The sequence below is a fragment of the Eriocheir sinensis genome, chromosome 63 (assembly GCF_024679095.1).
Source record: "Eriocheir sinensis breed Jianghai 21 chromosome 63, ASM2467909v1, whole genome shotgun sequence".
NCBI lineage: Eukaryota > Metazoa > Arthropoda > Malacostraca > Decapoda > Varunidae > Eriocheir > Eriocheir sinensis.
The window spans coordinates 5,183,119-5,200,782 of record NC_066571.1 but is presented as its reverse complement, the minus strand read 5'-3'; positions in this window follow the sequence as shown (position 1 = coordinate 5,200,782).

Below are 17,664 nucleotides of genomic sequence, written 5' to 3'. Positions count from 1 at the left end.
ACAGAGACAACAAAATACAAAGACAACATCGGCAAAGACAACAATTAAGACCGCCACCACCACCACCACCACCAAAACAACAACAAGAGGTATACCAGCAGTAACGTCTCCAGCTTGTACTATGTCAAGGCACTGTTAGGATCCGCAGTGGTGATCTTGATCCTTTTGGTGCAGAGTGCGGCGGTAGTAATGGTGATGATGGAGGTGAATGGTACTTGGGTCTTGCGATGTATGGATTGGTGGGGTACATCAGAGTTATGGCAGGGTTGGCACTGGTAGAAAGGGCAGCGTCATGGGTTGCGGCACTGCAGGCGGGGTTAGATTAGTACCGTTGCAGATGACGCTCGTGGGGTTAGCGGTGGAGGGGTTGCACAAATTGACGGGCTTCGAAGAGGTTGCTTAGGTGAGGTTTATACTACTCATTGGGTTGGTACGCATGGGGGCTTACTAGATAGAAGTAGAGGTTAGCAAAGGGTAAGGTTTAACTATCATATGGGACACGTTAGGGTTAAGAAATGCCTGGGTAAGGATTAATCTCTTGGAATTGGGTTAGGAAACAGAGGGATTGAAGTTGACTCATAGTGTTGGATTAGCAAAACATGAAGCTGGAGTAAGCGTTCAAAGGGATAACAGGATAAGGTTAGCATAAAGTCGGGGTTGGAACTGGCTAGGATGGAATTGTGATAGAGTTAGTGTTTCTCGACTTTTCCCTATTCGTTCTCTTTTCCTTCCTTTTCTTCGCTTTTAATTTCTATCATCTTTCTCTCCGTCCCCTTTCATTTATTTCCCTTGCTCCTTCCTCTTTTCCCCTTCTCCCCTTACTTCTTTTCGCATTCATTTTACCCTCACTTCCTCCTTTGTTCATCCTTCTTTTCCTCCTTTTCCTCGAGCTGTATGGCCTGTGCATTATAAGGTGACAAACCTAAAATAAAGGAGAAGAGACAGTGGTTGAGAATAGAGGGAGAGATGGAATGGGGAGAAGAGGGTACAGTAAAAGGAGACAAGGTTGACAAAGGAAAGGAGTCAGTCGTTCTAAAGGAGGCTGCAGCAGTATTAGGGAGCGAGGGGCGCGGGGCAGCAGCAGGAGGAGGTGACACGCTTAACACGAAGTAGCGGTGACAGTAGTTGGGTTAGCACCGACACGAGCGAGGTAAGCGACATGGAAGCGGCATAAATAAGCACCATAAACATCGTCATCATCAGCAGCAGCACCCCGCCAAGCCCTCCTCGCCTCCCTTACACCCGTCATAAGGTTTACTGCCACCCGCTCCCTCCTTCCCCTCACAACCCCCCCCCCCCTCCTCCCACCACCACCACCACCACCACACACACATATCGGGAGTATTCCGCCGCCAGTGAGCAAGCTGATGTGTCCTCCCAAATGTGCAGTAATCCTCAGAAGCGGCCGCCACGTGCTGTGACCAAACTGAAATGTGTGTTAGGGGGAAGGGGGAGGGGGGATGGAGTGTGTGTGTGTGTGTGTGTGTGTGTGTGTGTGTGGTGGTGATGGTGATTGCAGTAGTAATTTAAGTTCCATCACATGATTTTTATTCTTTACTCACAGATTTCTTCCTCCTCCTCCTCCTCCTCCTCCTCCTCCTCCTCCTCCTCCTCTCGCCGTGATTGGCCTTTACCTGTGTCTCCTGTTTCTCACCTTGACTTCATTACCCGCCATGTCTTTACTCCTCCTTAAGTCATTCAGAACACACACACACACACACACACACACACACACACACACACACGAGCGGTAAAATTTAGGTTTCTTACGTCTCTATCTTACTTTCTCTCTCTCTCTCTCTCGAAATCTATAGCAGGTGGGCGCAAGGTCAGATTCAGACTCTTGCCAGACCCCTTGACCCTCTGACCTCATCCCCCCATCACTTCCCTAATTGAGGTCAGGTCAGCTTAGAGAGAGAGAGAGAGAGAGAAAGGGGGGACTGGCCGGTCATAAGGGAATCAGTATTTTGTATAGTTTATTGCAGTTAAATGATGGTTGGCGGTCGATGAGCCGCGCCAGGTTGTTCTTGATTGCGTTGATTACAGGTGAGGCAGCGGCCCACAGGTGTAGCCATGTAGGGGAACGAGGATGGCAGGGTGGGACGAAGGGGCAGGGAGCGGGGGCGGCGGGGCGGGGGCGTATTTCACAAACAAAGGTGTGTTTTTGTAGTTTTACCTGTGTAAATTTTCTCCTCTCCCTTCTTCCCACCCCTTTTTGGCCGGCTATTTTTCTCTCTCTCTCTCTCTCTCTCTCTCTCTCTCTCTCTCTCTCTCTCTCTCTCTCTCTCTCTCTCTCTCTCTCTCTCTCTCTCTCTCTCTCTCTCTCTCTCTCTCTCTCTCTCTCTCTCTCTCTCTCTCTCTCTCTTTGTTGCTCAGGTATGGTTTTCGCCCCTCCTATTTTTCTCCTCCTCTTCCTCCTCCTCCTCCTCCTCCTCCTCTTTTTACTCACGATATATTGGTACATTGATTGCAAGTAAGGAACAGTGTGTGTGTGTGTGTGTGTGTGTGTGTGTGTGTGTGTGTGTGTGTGTGTGTGTGTGTGTGTGTGTTTGCTTTGATGCAGCTCCTAGGGTATAGTGTGTGTTTGTGCGTCCGTTTGTGTGTGTGTGTGTGTGTGTGTGTGTGTGTGTGTGTGTGTGTGTGTGTGTGTTTACTTTCTCGAGTGTGTTTGTCCTTTTCTCTTCCTCCTTTTCCACCTCCCACTCTCCTCCTCCTCCTCCTCCTCCTCCTCCCTCTTCTCCTCCTCCTCCTATGTCCCCACCTCAATTAACTTATTGTGTAGCGCTCTCTCTCTCTCTCTCACTCTCTCTCTCTCTCTCTCTCTCTCTCTCTCTCTCTCTCTCTCTCTCTCACTCTCTCTCTCTCTCTCTCTCTCTCTCTCTCTCTCTCTCTCTCTCTCTCTCTCTCTCTCTCTCTCTCTCTCTCTCTCTCTCTCTCTCTCTCTCTCTCTCTCTCTCTCTCTCTCTCTCTCTCTCAACATTCCTACAGCCTCACTCTTCTTTCCCTCCCACTCACATTTTTTTGTCTCCGTTTCTCCCCTCTGTCCCCTCCTCCTCCCTCCCCTCCTTGCCCTCCCCTCCCCTCCCTTCTCTCCCCTCCAGTTCTTTCAATCTACTCTTCCCTCTCCTGCCACTTCTCCCTCCTCTCCTCTCTCTCCCCTCCTCCTTCTTTCTCATTATCACTTCCCTCTTTCCTCCTCTCCTGTCTCTCCCCCGTATCCCCTCTTTCTCCATCTTCCCCTTTCTCCTCATTGTACCTCATCTCACGTTCTTTTCTCTCCCTCTCTCCTCTACTTACCTTCCTCCTCACATGTCATTCTCCCCTCCTTCTTCCTCCTCCCTCTTGCTCTTTCCCTCCAGTTCTCCCTACTCTCTCCTCCTCTCCCTCCATCTCTCACTCTCTCTCCCTCTCTCATTCTTGCGTAGCTTGCCCGAACGAGATATTTAAACAACACTTCACAACCTGGAATTAAAGAATGGTCCTGGTAGACAATGCAAGTCTGTCAACACCTTTAAGTGACGAGGAGAGGCTGAGAGGAGAGGGAGAGAGAAAAGGGACACTGCAGAAAAAGGGAGTGAGAAAACAGAGGAAAGAGAAAGAAAAGAAAGCTGAGAGGAAAGAGAAAAGAAAAAGCGAAGGAAGGGAAGAAGGAAAAAAGCAGAAAAGAAAGATCAGAGAGGAAAAGGAAGGAGAAAGCAGAGAGGAAAGGGAAAGATAAGAGAGAGAGTTGGAAAGGAAAGGAAGGGTGAAAGAGAAGCAAGGTGGAGAGAAAAGGAAAATAGAATAGGGAGTAAGGTGGAGAGAGAAAGGAGAGAGAAAGGGAAAGGGAAAGAAAAGTGAGCATAATGGAGAGGAAAGGGAAAGAAAAATTAATGCAGAGGGGAAAGGGAAAGTAAAAAAGGAGCAATGAAGAGAGAAAGGGAAAGAGAAAAGGGAGTAAGATGGAAAGTAGAACGAAACAGGAAACTGGAGAGGAAACTTTTTAGGAAGGAAAGGAAAAGAGAAAGGAGTGGGGATGTAAAGGATTAGGAAGGGAAGGAAATGCCAAACAAAATAACAGTTGTGGAGGAAATGGATTAAGAAAAGGATAAAACAAAACAAAATATAAGAAATGTAGAAAAGAAAAGTGTTTGAGAGAATAGGAAAAGAGAAACGAAGCAGAAGGATATAGAAAAGAAAACAAGAAAAAGTAGCTTTGAGAAGAGAGAAAGAAACCAAGCAGAAGAAAAAAATATCAAGATGAGAAAGATGAATGGATAAGAAAGAGAAAATGAAGGAAAGTAGAAGTAAGGGAAAGGGAAGTAGAAGCCGAGCGAAAAGAAGCAGGACCTGTCGTTGTTATTGTAGTAGTTAGCCGAAGTGGAAAGGGGAGGGAAAGGGAATTGAAAAGGGAGAAAAAAAGGTGCTGTTTGTAGAAGCTGGCCTAAGATGATGACGTACGTAGCCGGCATTAATGAAGGGATGGGAATGGAAGGGAGAAAGGCAGAGAGGGAAGGGAAGGGAACGGAACGGAAAAGAAAGACAGAGAGGGGAGGAAAAGGAAGGGAAAAGAAGGAGAGGGAGGGGAGATAAGGTTGTAATATGTAATAGGGATGGGATGGAAAGGAAAAGGAAGGAAAGGGAGAAGATTAGAAAGGGACGGAAAGGGAACGGAGCGGAATAGAAAGAAAGGGAGGGGAAGGAAAGGAAAGGAAAGTAAGGAAAGGGAGGGGAAGGAAAGGAAAGGAAACTAAGGAGTGGGAGGGGAAGGAAAGGAAAGGAAATTAAGGAGAGGGAGGGGAAGGAAAGGAAAGGAAACTAAGGAAAGGGAGGGAAGGAAAGGAAACTAAGGAGTGGGAGGGGAAGGAAAGGAAAGGAAACAAAGGAAAGGGAGGGGAAGGAAAGGAAAGGAAATTAAGGAAAGGGAGGGGAAGGAAAGGAAAGAAAACTAAGGAGTGGAAGGGGAAGGAAAGGAAAGGAGATTAAGGTGAGGGAGGGAAAGGAAAGGAAAGGAAATTAAGGAAAGGGAGGGAAAGGAAAGGAAAGGAAAATAAGGAAAGGGAGGGGAGAGAAAATTGTTATGTAGCTAGCACTAATTAAGGGATGGGATGGAGAGGAAAAGGAAGGAAAGGGAAATAGGGGGGTGGGGGGGAGAAAAAGTTGTGAAATGTTGCTAGCACTAAAGAAATGGGAGGGATGGGAGAGGAAAAATAAGGGAATAGAGAAGAGGAAAGGGAATTTTATATAGCTAGTACCGGAAGAATGGGAAGGGAATAGAAATTGAAGGGGGAAAAAGGTTAAGAAAGGAAGGAACGTTTGTTATATGTAGCAAGCAATAATAAAGTTGGAATAGAATGGGAAGGGAAAAGAAAGAACGGTAGAGGAGGGAAGGAGCTTGTATGTAGTATTATGAAAGAACGAAGAGGGGACAAGGAAAGGAAAATAATGAAAGGGTGGTGACGGAAGGGGAAAGGCAAGAGAAGAAAAGAAAAGGAGGTGTTTACAGTAGCTAGGCTTAGGTTGGCAGTGCTTTTGTAGCCGGGAATAATATAGCAGTAGTAGTAGTAGTAGTAGTAGTAGTAGTAGTAGAAGCAATTGCAGTAGCAGGTGTAAAGAGAGTAGCAGGGAGTAGAGGAGAGGTTGGGAGAAGAGGAGCAAATTTAAGCCATAATGGAATACGGAGTGAGGGGAAGGAGACTTGGATAAAAGAGACGAGGGGAGAGAGAGGGAAAAACGCCGAGGATTGGAGGAGGAGGTTGTTCGGGCGGTTGGTTTGCCTTGCTGTGCCTCGCCTTAATTGCCTGTCCTCTGTCCTCCTGTTACCTCCTCCTGCTTTGTTCTGTGTCCTCCTCCTCCTCCTCCTCCTGCTCCTCGTCCCCCTCCTCCTGTGTTTCGTTTCCACACGTTTTCTTGTGTTTGTTTCGGTGTTTCTTTGTGTTTTGTCTCGTCCTTTACCTTCATTTTATGTTCATCGCTTTCAAATTAATCCATCTGTGTGTGTGTGTGTGTGTGTGTGTGTGTGTGCGTGTGTGTGCAGAGCAACAAATCAGGGACACACACACACACACACACACACACACACACACACACACACACACACACACACACACACACACACACACACACACACACACACACACACACACACACACACACACACACACACACACACACACACACACACACACACACACACACACACACACACACACACACACACACACACACACACACACACACACACACACACACACACACACACACACACACACACACACACACACACACACACACACACACACACACACACACACACACACACACACACACACACACACACACACACACACACACACACACACACACACACACACACACACACACACACACACACACACACACACACACACACACACACACACACACACACACACACACACACACACACACACACACACACACACACACACACACACACACACACACACACACACACACACACACACACACACACACACACACACACACACACACACTGGCTAATCGTCCCAGAAATGATGACAATCGAAGCTGACGAACTCTTATTGTTCTTGATATTCTTGTTATTGTTATTGTTGTTTTGGTTGTTAGTATTATTGTTTTTTGTTTTCGTCCTTGTCTTTGTGCTTCGGCTTGGTTCATTTCGTTACTTCCTGTCTATTTGTTCAAGTTTTCAGGCTTAACTGTAGTATATTTTTGCGTGAACTGTCGCCAGGGATTTTCTTCAGTTGCTCGTATGATTATTACTTTTATCATATTTTCAAAGGCAATACGTTCATCTTCATCAATAAATATCTACCTCTTTGTATAGCCTTTTTTTTTATTTCTTCTTCATAATTTCCTTGACCATCTGAACAGTTGCTATTTTTTTGTATATATTATTTTCTTTTTTTGTTTTTATCGTTCGATCGTTTCCTTCATTATGTCTTAATTGCGTCATTACACCTCCTTCCTCCACATGAAAATAGGGTTAATTAACTACCTGAATAATGGGATCTATTTACCTGAAGAAGAGGATTAACTATTGTTCGTTCTTTACCTAACGTGGATTAACTTTATTTTTGTTTCCTTACTTTACTTGGATTATTTTTCTTACGTTCCTCACCTTGCTTGGATTATTTATTTACGTTCCTCACCTTGCTTGGATTATTTATTTACGTTCCTCACCTTACTTGGATTATTTATTTACGTTCCTCACCTTACTTGGATTATTTATTTACGTTCCTTACCTTACTTGGATTATTTATTTCACGTTCCTCACCTTACTTGGATTATTTATTTTACGTTCCTTACCTTACTTGGATTATTTATTTTACGTTCCTTACCTTACTTGGATTATTTATTTTACGTTCCTTACCTTACTTGGATTATTTATTTTACGTTCCTTACCTTACTTGGATTATTTATTTACGTTCCTTACCTTACTTGGATTATTTATTTACGTTCCTCACCTTACTTGGATTAACTCTATTATGCGCTCCTTACCTTACTTGGATTAACTCTTTTTAACGTTCCTTACCTTACTTGAATTGACTTTATTTTACGTTCCCTACTTTACTTACCTGGTGAAGGGGAAAAACTGACCTGAAATGACATCAGCCTACCTAAAACGCGATTAAAGACTGAATAGGGTGAACACATCTGAAGAAATAATGTCACACCTGTTCCTTCCCCTCAACACCCTCGGGGGAGAATCCACGAGTAAGAACGAGGATGATTCCATTTCCAGCACATCCCTTGGAGTCTCGGCGATATTCCTTTCCTCGTCCAACCAACAAGAATTAAGAGGCGACAGGGTAGTGTTTTATTTTCTACTCTTGTCCTCGCGTCACTGGGGAATGGAGTGGGTTCAGTACACACACACACACACACACACACACACACACACACACACACACTCACACACACGCTCTCTCTCTCTCTCTCTCTCTCTCTCTCTCTCTCTCTCTCTCTCTCTCTCTCTCTCTCTCTCTCTCTCTCTCTCTCTCTCTCTCTCTCTCTCTCTCTCTCTCTCTCTCTCTCTCTCTCTCTCTCTCTCTCTCTCTCTCACACTTATCTTCGTCCATTGTGGAGTAACGATAGAACGGACTGAGCGGTATGAGTTTTAATCTTTACTTGCATTTATTATTCACTCCTAATGTCGTATGCTTCTTTTGTTTGTTTTGTAATTTCGTTCTTTTATCGCTCTTTTGTTATTTTATTTCGTTTTGTTTTGCATTCTTTGAATTTGCGAGTGTATTGCATTATTTGTGTTCTTTGCCAATCTGCTTCGTAATGTCATGTTTTCTCTTGGTTTCAGTAGTTAAGTTCAGTTCATTGTAGGTTTCTTTTCCAGTTTGTTTTATTTAGTTTCAACCGTAAGGAAATGCGTTATATTCATGTTCTCTGCCTTCTGCGTGGTTTCCAGTCTTCTCAGAGGTAAAGTCGCGCTTCGAAGTGTTGAGACATCTTTCATAGTCTACCGACTTTTATAAAACTACTTACCTTTGGTGAGTTCAGTGGCTTTTTATTTTTTTTATTTTTTACGTCATGGCCTATTGCGACGGTAGGCTTCTTCCCGGTGGATCCTGATGGTCGGTCCAAGGCTTCTTCCCGGTGGGTCCTGATGATGATGTTGTAAACTTTTCCTTTTGATGATTTTTGGTCCAAATTTTTCTCATCTTGTATCCCTCCGTTAAGTCACCTGTGTCTGATTAGGGTGTGCGGCGTTGCTCCCTCACCCATGGAGCAAAGGTAATTAGCGTGGCGGTCTTTCGGCCACCAGGTGTGCGGGAATCAGGGGCGCACGTGTGTTTACCTGTGAAGGCAGCTACCCGGCGGCCGAGACACGTATTGTCGCGTCCAAGGCTCTTGACTCCGGCCTTTTGAAGCATGTACAGGCCGGCGTGCCATCGTCTGTGTGGAAATTTGATGAGGACGGATGTTTGTGGGAAAAGAGAGAGAGAGAGAGAGAGAGAGAGAGAGAGAGAGAGAGAGAGAGAGAGAGAGAGAGAGAGAGAGAGAATATGTGAGGAAGAAGAAAACGGAAGAAAGGGAAACAGAAGGTAGGATGCGGAGGAAAGGGGAAGAGAAACGGGAGAGGAGGGAAGGGAGGAAGATGAAGGAAAAATGTGTGTGCGTGTGTGTGTGTATGTGTGTGTGTATGTGTGTGTGTGTTCCTTGGCTATTTGATACTGGATGGAAGTTCTGATAAGGCCGTTCATTTATTATCTTTAGAACTCTTTTGTTTCGCTATATTGTGTAATTTAATTTTTTTCTATATAACATTTCTTAGTTTTGATTAAAGTTCTCATACCGACTCAAATCTTTTCTATATCACTTCTTGTGTTGTTCTTGTCCTCCATTTTTTTGTCTATTCTTGTTTTTGTTCTTCTTGCTCTTGTTTTTTATCTTTGTTCTTATTCTTCCTTCTTGTATCTTCTTTCTCTTCTTGTTACTGATGTTCTTTTCTTCCTATTCTCGTTCTTACCTTGCTTTTGGTCTTGATCTTGTTGTTGTTCTTGTTCTCGTTCATCTTGTAATTGTTGTACTTCTTCTTCTTGTTCAATTAGATTTCTTTCTTTATGTTATTTTACTCCCTTACTCCCTGACATTTACTCGCCTCATATAACATTTCTCATTTACGATTAAAATATAATATCATATGTGTCCAAAAGGAAAACAAACAGGAGAAGCGGAAAGAGAAGGGAAGGAGAGGAGAGGGAGGGAAAGTAAAGTGAAGGGAAGTGAAGGGAACGGAAAGGATGAAAAACAGGGGAAAGGAAAAGGAAAGGAAGCAAATGAAAAGGCAAGGGAAAGGAAAGGAAAGGGAAAGGAGGTGTGAGAGGAATAGTGTGTTATAGGAATCAGCACGTTCATAAGTAGGTCTCTTTCTTTACGCCCTTCCACTATTTATATTGCTTCCCCCTTTCCTCCCTCCCTCCCTCCCTCCCTTTGTTTACTTTCCTTTAGGGAGTTATTTCCGTTGCATCCTGTTGACCGCATTCTCCTGATATTCTCTTTTTTCCTCATCTCGCTCTCCTCTCATCTTGCACATTCCCTTGTTATTGTTACTCTGTTCTTGTTCTTCCTCATTATACTTTTGATCTCCTTTTTCTTGTTCTTGTTGATGTTCTTGTTGTTTTGATCTTATTTTTGTTATTGTTATTATTGTTATTGTTCTTCCCTGTTATTGTATTTTCTGTTCGTTCTCCTGTTCTCCTTTTTCTTGTCTTTATTCCTGTTCTTCTCCTTCCTGTTACTATTGTTCTCATTCCTCTTGTTCCTATTCTTGTTCTAATTATTCTTGTTCTGGTTCTTGTTCCTGTTCATATCCTTTTTACTCCTGTTCATGTTTATTTTCCTGTTTTTGTTCTTCCTGTTCTTGTTATTCTTTTCGTTCTTCTTCTTCTTCCTGTCTTTCCTCTTGTTATTGTTTCCTTCTCCGGTGTGTTCCTGTTCTTCGTTCTGTTCATATCCTTTTTACTCTTGTTCATGTTTATTTTCTGTTTTCGTTCTTCCTGTTCTTGTTATTCTTTTCGTTCTTCTTCTTCTTCCTGCCTTTCCTCTTTTTATTGTTTCCTTCGGTGTTTTTCGACGGCTCCTCGTCAAGTTAATTAATCAAAGGCTTCCCTCTTGTTTACCTTACCGTGCGACGCCATCAAGACGGTGGCTTATTATTGGCCGACTGGCTGGGAGGAGGAGGAGGAGGAGGAGGAGAAGGAGGAGGAGGAGGAGGAGGAGGAGAAGCGTATGTCCTTGTTTATAATGGTTCGACGAGCGGCCTCATTAATCCTCCCTTCTTCTCTTCCTATTCCTCCTCCTCCTCCTCCTCCTCCCATTCCTTTTCCTTCATTAATCCTCCTCCTCTTTTCCTTGTTGATTTTAGTAGCAGCCCCTCTCTCTCTCTCTCTCTCTCTCTCTCTCTCTCTCTCTCTCTCTCTCTCTCTCTCTCTCTCTCTCTCTCTCTCTCTCTCTCGCTCTCTCTCTCTCTCTCTCCAGATTATCTCTCTCTCTCTCTCTCTCTCTCTCTCTCTCTCTCTCTCTCTCTCTCTCTCTCTCTCTCTCTCTCTCTCTCTCTCTCTCTCTCTCTCTCTCTCTCTCTCTCTCTCTCTCTCTCTCTCTCTCTCTCTCTCTCTCTCTCTCTCTCTCTCTCTCTCTCTCTCTCTCTCTCTCTCTCTCTCAATAATTATAATGATAACAACAGTAATAACTTAACTTTCCTACCGCGATTCATTGTGCCTCAAGTCAAACCTTTTATAAATATATTTTCCAGGAGAGCGTTTCGCCTTGTACGTCATTAGGTCTTTTGGAGGTAAAGTTATTTCGCTCATTGTCTGAAATATCTCTTTTTGTCTCTCTCCTCTCGTTTCCCTTTGTCATGAGAGTCTTGTTCTCGGAGGAAGCTTCTCACTGTATGTATTTTTACCTCGCTTTTTTATGCTCTATCTTCTCGTGTGTATTTTAAGCCTAAAGGTGACGAGAGTAATTAGACAGGTAAGGTGAGCGGAGGAGGAGGGAGGGAGAAACGGAAGTTGAGAAAGTAAAGGAAAAACTTGAGGAGTGGGAAGAGAAAGAGAGGAAAGGGAGATGAAGTGAAGTGAAGGGAAGGGAATGGAAAGGAAGGGAATTGAAGGGGAGTGAAGGGAGAGGAAGCAAATGAAAAGCAAGGGAAAAGAAAGGAAGGGAAAAGTATGCCGGTGAAGACGAAAAGTGTGTAAGGGAAACAAACGGATAGAAAAGTTGATAGTGAGGAAAAATATGCAAAAAAACAAAAACAGAGAAGGGAAAGGGACAAGTAGGTCTGTAGGTCAAGATCAATAGGTATTAAGGGAAGGGGGAAGGAAAGGGAAGGGAAGGTAAGGTAAGGCAAGGCAAGCATGTGAAGTGAAAAGCAGGTGGATAGGGAAAGAAAGATAAAGAAGGGAGGAAAAGGAAATAAAGGAGAAGAAAGGGAAGGGAAAGAAAGGCAAACAGGTGGTAAGGGAAAGAAAGGTAAAGAACGGAAGGGAAAGTAAATAAAAGAGAAGAAAGGGAAGGGAAAGGAAGGCAAGTATGTGAAGTGACAAACAGATGGAAAGGGAAAGGAAAGTAAAGAAAGGAGGGAAAGGAAATAAAGGAAAAGAAAGGAAATGGAAAGCAAGGCAAGCATGTGAAATAACAAGACAGGTGGAAAGAGAAAGAAAGGTAAAGAAGGAAGGGAAAGGAAATAAAGGGAAGGGAAAGGAAGGCAAGAATGTGAAGTGACAAACAGGTGGGAAGGGAAAGAAAGGTAAAGAAGGAAAGGGAAAGGAAAGGAAGAGAAGAGGAGGCAGGTAATTTAAATCGATTGCATTTTTTTTTATTAAGAATACATTAAAATCTGTCAACTGTGCTTCTACTACAACTACAAGAGGTAATGGTGCTCATGTAAGCCTATTTGTGTGAGTGTCTACCTGTGTGTGTGTATATGAGCGTATTAGTGTGTGTATGTGCGTGTGTATATCTGTGTGTATTCAGCGCCATTCCATCCTCTGCCTTTCTCCTCTTCGGCGCCTCAGTGTGCTCGGCTCCCTCTTACAATCCGGTTCGAGGGGAGGTTTTGGTCTCGTCAGGTGAAGTTTACTTAAGTTCGTTGACTTTAAGGTGATTCAGGGTTAAGTTACCGCCCTTTCCGTCCTCCCCTCCTGCCCTCCCCTCGCTGTTGTCTTGTCACCCTACTCAACTCACCTTACACTCCTCCATTTTCTTGCCCTCTTTCCCTTTTCTCCATAATGTATTTTTTCCTCCTACTCAACTTCTTCCTCTCCTCTTCCACTCTCCTACCCTTCTCTCTCTCTCTCTCTCTCTCTCTCTCTCTCTCTCTCTCTCTCTCTCTCTCTCTCTCTCTCTCTCTCTCTCTCTCTCTCTCCTCTCTCTCTCTCTCTCTCTCTCTCTCTCTCTCTCTCTCTCTCTCTCTCTCTCTCTCTCTCTCTCTCTCTCTCTCTCTCTCTCTCTCTCTCTCTCTCTCTCTCTCTCTCTCTCTCTCTCTCTCTCTCTCTCTCTCTCTTCCCTTTTCCTACCTACTTTCCCCATTTTACCCTTTTCTTCACTTTTTCCTCCCTTGGCCATCGTATTCTTTCCCTCTCCCTCACCATACATATCATTTCTTACATACCTCACTTCTCTCACCTTTTTTCCTCTCCCATTGTTTCCTTTTTCATCTCCCCTTCTCTATTCTCCCCAACACTTTGCTTACCGTTCCCTCCCCTTTTCCAGCACCTAAGCTTTCCTCTCCATAACCTGCTTTTCCTTCGTCCTTTCCTCTCGCACCTTTTTTTTTCCATCCCATTGTTCCCTTTTCTTTATTTTATCCATTTTATTCCTCCGACGCTTCGCTCTCCATTCCCTTCCCTTTTTCAGTACCTAACTTTCCTCTTCATATTCTGCTTTCCCGTCTCATCTCTCTCCCACCTTCTGCCCTACATAACGCCAGCTCTTTTTCCTCTTTCTCGTTCGCCAGCTAATCTCTCCTCCCAGTACATCGTTCTTTCGCCCTGCTCTTCAAGCCTTCCCTTATCTCTGAGTCCCTTGTTGCGGCCTTAGCTACCCTACACCAAAGTAATCCACCCCTCTCTCTCTCTCTCTCTCTCTCTCTCTCTCTCTCTCTCTCTCTCTCTCTCTCTCTCTCTCTCTCTCTCTCTCCTCTTCATCCTACGCCTCTTACTCCTTATACTCCTGCCCCCTTACCTCCTCCTCCTCTTCCTCCTCCTCCTCCTCCTCCTCCTCATCCTCCACCTCCTCCTCCTCCTCTCTACACCGGAACACATGTAGGCCGGTAAATGTAAATGTGAACACACGTTTGTTAAATATAAATATTCATGAACGTATGGAATGGGAGACACCACAGACAGACACACACAAACACGCCAGCTGGCACACACACACACACGCACACGCACACGCACACGCACACACACACGCACACACACACACAACTCTCCATGAATTTAATAGGGTGACATTAACGTTACAAGACAGGAAATTACATACATATATACATACATACATACATACATACATGCATACATAAAACACTAACTTTGGTGATTTTCTAATATCAGTTTTCCTTTGTTTTTTTTATTAGTTTTTAGTTTGTCTTATACCTAAAAGAAAAAAAACATTCACAAAACAACTCATATAACCTTATTTTTTCTTAGTTTTTAGTTTGTCTTATACCTAAAAGAAAAAAAACATACACAAAACAACTCATATAACCTTATTTTTTTCTTAGTTTTTTGTTTGTCTTATACCTAAAAATATAAATAAAACATACACATACACAAAACAACTCCACATAGAACTTTACCTTGCCTTACCGACGTGCCGTATCTACCACGACTTCGGCAACCTTGGAGCGCCACCTAATTCTATGCTATTCTCGGCAGGCTTAAGATGTCCGCTGCGATTGGCACGGATTTGGCTTTCACTGGAAGCCTGGTTAATATACTCATGTCTTTCTCTGCCTCTGTGGTGGATAGTGGAGTGTTTCCCATGTGGTATTGGTGTGCTGGATATCCCCTCCCAAGGTGCAGGACTTTACATTTCTCTTCATTGAATTGTAGCAGCCACTTTTTGTTCCATTTCTGTAGCTTGTTGAGGTCTGACTGTAGGAAATCCGTAGTCAAGGGGTTAAGATGTCCTCCCGCCACTCTCGTCCCACTATCCATAAATTTCTCCCTCTGTCTTCCCCTTGCTCTTCTGCCTTCCACTATCCCAGTCAACCCCACAGCCTCCATCTCATTCCTCCTCATCACGTGTCCGAGAGATCTCATTTGTCGTCTTCTTATTGTTGTCATCATTTCCCTCACCAATCCCATCTGCCTCAGCACATCCTCATTAGTTCTTCTTGCTGTCCAGGGTATCTTCAAAATTTTCCTCCATAACCACATTTCAGCTCCTTCCAACTTTTGCATTTTTTTCTGTTGCCCGTCCAAGTTTCAGATCCATACAGCAATGTTGACCATATAAATGTTTTTGCTGCCCGTTTTCTAATTCCAATAGACAACTTTCTATTCGTCAGATAAATCTTTGTCCTCTTAAATGCACTCTCCGCAATGCCAATTCTCATTCTAATTTCCTTTTCACATCTGCTGTCTTCTGTTATCAAGTTCCCTAGATAAGAAAACTTTGATACCTGCTCTATTCTTCTTCCTCTCACCTCTATTCTCACTCTGGGTGCATTTGCCTTATAGATACCACCGACACCTTGGTCTTTCCCATATTAAAGGGGCTATTACACTGGGCAAATTTTCCATGGATCTTCAGTCAAACCACGATTTTCGCTGGCGTGGTTCTCATATTTCCGTGGTTTTCTGACGTGTCCACGATCTTCCAAAGCTACGGTAGATTTCACTGAAGGGCGACGGTATTACTCACCATCATCATCAGCAATAACAAGAAACAAATGAGAACCACGCCAGCGGAAATCGTGGTTTGACTGAAGATCCACGGAAAATTTGCCCAGTGTAATAGACCCTTAACAGTCAACCTTCTCCTCCCTCGCCCTCACCGTCACATCCAACAGATGCTAAAACTTTTCTGCAGAGTCCGCCACCAGCACTGTATCATCTGCGTACCTAATATGGTTGATGTTGTAACCTCCAATCATGACTCCCTCAATGCCCCTGCAGCTCCCTCAATATCATCTCCCCATACAAGTTGAACAGACCAGGAGACACAACACATCCCTGCCTTACTCCTCTCCTTATGGTCTGGTATTCTCCTTATGGTATGGTCTCTCCCTGCTTATGGTATGGTCTCTCCCTCCTTATGGTATGGTCTCTCCCTGCAACCTCACTGCAGCTTTCTGATTCCAATATAGATTTCTTATTAATCTCAATTCTTTCCCATCAGACCTTCCAGCATCTTCATCAGTTCCTCATGCCGTACTTTATGGAAAGCCTTTTCATCGTCAGTAGAGGAAAGGAACATATTTATTTGTTTTTCAATCATTCTTTCCGTAATTGTTCTCATCACAAATATCGCAATAGTTGTTCCTTTGCCCTCCAAGAAGCCACAATGCTCCCAGGACACCTGCTCTCTCACTTTATTCCTTACTCTGTTCATCATAATCCTTAGTATTATTTTAGTTATTGTGCGGTGCTTACTGCATTCCAACGTTCTTTTTATCTTTGGTAGAGGTAAAAAAATAAAAAAACGCAATGCAAAATATAACCCCAAAAAATCTGTGTAACGCTTTTATTTCTGTCCTTCATGCAAAAAAAAAAAAAAAAAAAAGTAAATAATGCATGAACTCAGATTCGCCAAGTTTCCTCATTACCTGCATTCACACCTGACGTACCTGTGATTGCCTGCCGTGATTGGGCGATACTTTTACCTGCGACTTTATTTTTTTTTTCCCGCTCGACAAACGTTGATCAAATGTTATTATTTTCGCAATTGTTTTCCTTCTGTTTTGTTGCTGTTCTTCGTTAACCGGCTGTCAGGAATGTTGTGTGTTGCTGTGTGTGTGTGTGTGTGTGTGTGTGTGTGTGTGTGTGTGTCTAACAGCCGTGATTGGATGTGCTCGCTAAATTTTGGTAAACACACACACACACACACACACACACACACACTTTAGCGTAGCCTATTTAATATTAGTTTATCGTATTTACCATTTGTATATTTTCAGCCTAACGACTGCCATACCTAATAGACCCGTTATTATTATTATTATTATTATTATTATTATTATTATTATTATTATTATTATTATTATTATTATTATTATTATTATTATTATTATTATTATCATTATCATTATCATTATCATTATCATTATCATTATTATTATTATTATTATTATTATTATTATTATTATTACACACACACACACACACACACACACACACACACACACACACACACACACACACCACCCGGAGGCGATAATTAACCCAAAAACTAACTGAAACAAAAAAAAGTCTTCCATCGAACCAGGCAATCCCTCCACAAACTTTATATAAAACAAAATAAAACGGGAACGAGGAGAAAAAAAAACAATCACAACACGACTCTCTCTCTCTCTCTCTCTCTCTCTCTCTCTCTCTCTCTCTCTCTCTCTCTCTCTCTCTAACAATGCTCCTTTTTTTCGTTCAGGACATTGGTATATTAAAAATTCTGCTTATTTACGGAAGAACAAAAGGATATAAAGAAAGACACGGCTATTATGTATATTTCTTAGACGTACGGTTGGCTTGATGTCCATTAATAAGAGGGCGGGAGGGAGGGAGGCTGAGCTTATTGTCTGAAAGGGGATCTTGGGTACTTCGAAACGGGAGTGGTATATGACAAGTCGGTAGCTACGGGACCATTAGAGAAGGACCTTGTTACTGTTATAAGTGGCCAAGGAGCTATTTAAGGAGAGATATTACAATTAGAGAGGACTGTAGGTGGGGATGGAGGGTTAGCTTATTGTTTGGAAAGGGCGTAGGATATGATAATTATGAAAGGGGGCTTGGATAACGGCAGAGAGGGTTATTGTTAGGCTACTCTCCTTCCCTCCCTTCCCTTCTTTTACCTCTCCTCCCCTTCCTTTCCCTTCCCATCCCCCCTTTATTTACCTCTCCTTCCCTTCTTTCTCTTCTTTACCTCCCCTTCCCTTCCCTTCCCTTCCTTCTTTACCTCTCCTTCCTTCCCTTCCTTTCC